Here is a 3,031-nt window from a genome sequence, read left to right on the forward strand (position 1 = left end):
AAACCAAAAGTTAATTAAAATAAATATTTGTCCCCTCAAACTTCATGGACCCCCATGTGGGCCCCTGGTCAATAAATTCTGATCTCTAGACAATTCTACTCCAAATCTGACTGGTGACCTTATGTTTCATTTTGTTTTCTTCTTAATTATTTTTCTGGACACTTATTGCCATAAGTTCACAGGGATATAAGATTTAGAGCTGGAAGGGGCTTTAAAGATTATCAAGTCTTTCCACCAAGATGGCACTGAAGGTGAAGAAGGAAGCAGTTGTACCCCCCAAGACAGAAGCTAAGTCCAAGGCCTTGAAGGCCAAGAAGGCAGTGTTGAAGGATGTTCATTGCCACAAAAAGAAGACAATCCAAATGTCCCCCACATTCTGGTGACCCACAACACTAAGACTTCAATGGCAGTCCAAATACCCTCAGAAAAGTGCCCCTTGGAGGAACAAGTTTGGCCATTATGCCATCATTAAGTTTCTGTTGACCACTGAGTCTGCTATGAAGAAGATTGAAGACAACAACACCCTGGTCTTCATTGTGGATGTCAAGGCCAACAAGCATCAGATCAAGCAGGCCATAAAGAAGCTATATGACATCAACAGACATCAAAGTGGCCAAGGTCAACACGTTGATCTGGCCTGTTGGAGAGAAGAAGGCCTATGTCCGACTTGCTCCAGACTATGATGCTTAGGATGTTGTCAACAGATTCAGAATCATGGAAACTGTGTCCAGCTATCCCACTCTATCTACAATAAAAAGTTTTCCAGTTAAAAAAAAAAAAAAGATTATCTATGCCAATCTTCCAATCTCCTCCTTTTATAAAAAGGAGGATGGAGCCCAAGAAGAGAAAGTGACTTGTATTGATATGGAGCCCTTATCCAACATCATTCTGTGTAATTGTAATTGTAAGGGAACAAGTGGAAAGAGCAATGTATCTGAAATTAAACCAGGTCCAAACCTAATCTCTGCTAAGCTTATCTGGGTCTCTGGATCCTTAACTATAAAATGCAAAGTTTGGGCTAGGATCACAGGATTACAGATTTAGAGCTGAAAATGAAAGCCTTAGAGGCTTTCTAGTCTAACCTCTTTTCAAAGTTGGGAAAACTGTGAACCAAACCAAAGTGACTTACCTTAAATTAAATAATATGTTTCAGAGGTTGAATTTGAACTTAGATTTGACTTCAGATACAAAACTATTGCCACTGTAACATGTTGCTTCCCTCCACCCCTCTAACAGTACAAATTAGCAAAAAGAAAAATAACTCAGGACTAGGAAGGAGTAGGCCTGGCGTAAAGGTGATCAAATAAGTAAGAATTTTAATAAAACTTAAAAGACACTAATGTGGATTTCTACTCTGTTTTTCTAGTAGCTAGTTTCCCGTAATATGCAATGAAGCCTAATTATGATCAAGTGAACCCTAAAGTTGAAAAAATTACAAAAAGTATTTTTGACATCAGGTTATTTATTTGTTTGTTGATATATTAATTTTTGTGGAGTACGTTATCTCTAAGAACCTTGTTAGATAGGTTGTGTGTTTTATATATATATGTGTGTGTGTGTGTGTGTGTGTGTGTGTGTGTGTGTGTGTATTTATATATATATATTTTTCTTTGTACATAATAATTTGGAGGCAGAGATAGTTTAAAAATGGTCAAATTTTCTTGGCTATCAAGACATGTAGATAGATTCTTGAGATGAATGATCAACAAGATGGAGGACTAAACATTTTCTCTACAACCTCTCAAACCTCTTCAGAACAGAAATCATGCACCAAAGATAGAGCAACTTAAATGGTCTCCATGTTCTAGGACACTTAGAATCCAAAAGAAGGTTAAAAACAATTCCAAAAACATGAACTGATGCTCAGTGACCCTGAGTTCACTCAGCACCTCTACTGCCACCTCTCATACTATCAGTACTAAAGATTTACTAGTAGACCCAAGGACATGAGATAGGCTTACAACAAAACCCACTTCCCAGATTGTGATCTCTTCCTCCCACTTTGCAGTAGTATGAAAACTCCAGCTTCCAGAGTGCAGAAATTTGCCTTGCTCTAGAGAGATAACCAGGTGGCCACAGCCTTTCAGGATCAAAAACCAGCCAGGGGCCATAACCCTATATAACCAATACTACAAAGCTGTGAGTTGTCAGTGCTGGGGCCGACAACTCTAGCACCAACAGAATAGAAGCTGGGTCAACAGTACTACCAGCAGAGCTGGTGCTAGAGCAAACAAACCTGTTGTACCCATGTTGCAAAGCTCCAAAATGCCAGTGTTGAGCCAAGAACTAAGGAAGAGAGTGAGTGGAACAGAATATCAGGCAAGTACCCTGTGTATATGTAGGGAGGGAGGAGGGCTGTGTAGCACTCCAACAAGTTTGAGGGAAAGAGCACAGCATCCAGCTGGGACCAGTTATGATTACTCAAAAGTCACTTGGTGATATGTGAATTTGCCTAGTGTGGAAAGAGACTGACTCTCTTTGAAATTTGGCCTCCAAAGAAACCACTATCAGAGGGGAAGGAGTCAGAAAGTGAACAGTGGGGAAAATGAGGGGAGGGGGAGTGAAATTATAATGGATTTGATGAAGAAAAAAGCTCAAAGACTTTGAACATAAACAGATACTTCAACAGACTTCAACAGAAAAAAAAACAGTAACTACTGGAGGAAATATGACTTCCAGATCTGGTAAATGAGTTCAGAAATCTATGAATAAATGCTATAAAACAATGGAAAATGAACCAGCAGTTGATAATACAGGAGATCCTATGGAATTTGAGGAGAACATAGAACCACAATGAGCTGTTCTTGAGTGATTCAAGAGAAGAGAATGATGAGAGTAGAACTGATGTGCTTGCACAACAAAAATAATGGGCAGAAACAGAAAAACTTGCTTCTGTAATGGTGAGCCTCAACAAATGCACGTAGAAATCTGGTTTGAAAATTTTGAACCCAAAACAAATGTTAAAAATTGTTTTCACATGCAACTGGGAAATTGGATATACGGGCAATGGGGTACAGAAATCTATCCTGCT

The 3,031-nt window shown here is 39.1% G+C and overlaps 1 pseudogene; it reads left to right on the forward strand.

The window, feature by feature from the left end:
- The first annotated feature begins 239 nt into the window (after positions 1-239).
- LOC114053859 lies at positions 240-2,278 on the forward strand (annotated as a pseudogene).
- Positions 2,279-3,031: the final 753 nt, after the last annotated feature.

The sequence above is a fragment of the Vombatus ursinus genome, unplaced genomic scaffold, assembly GCF_900497805.2.
Source record: "Vombatus ursinus unplaced genomic scaffold, bare-nosed wombat genome assembly UNPS02014812.1, whole genome shotgun sequence".
NCBI lineage: Eukaryota > Metazoa > Chordata > Mammalia > Diprotodontia > Vombatidae > Vombatus > Vombatus ursinus.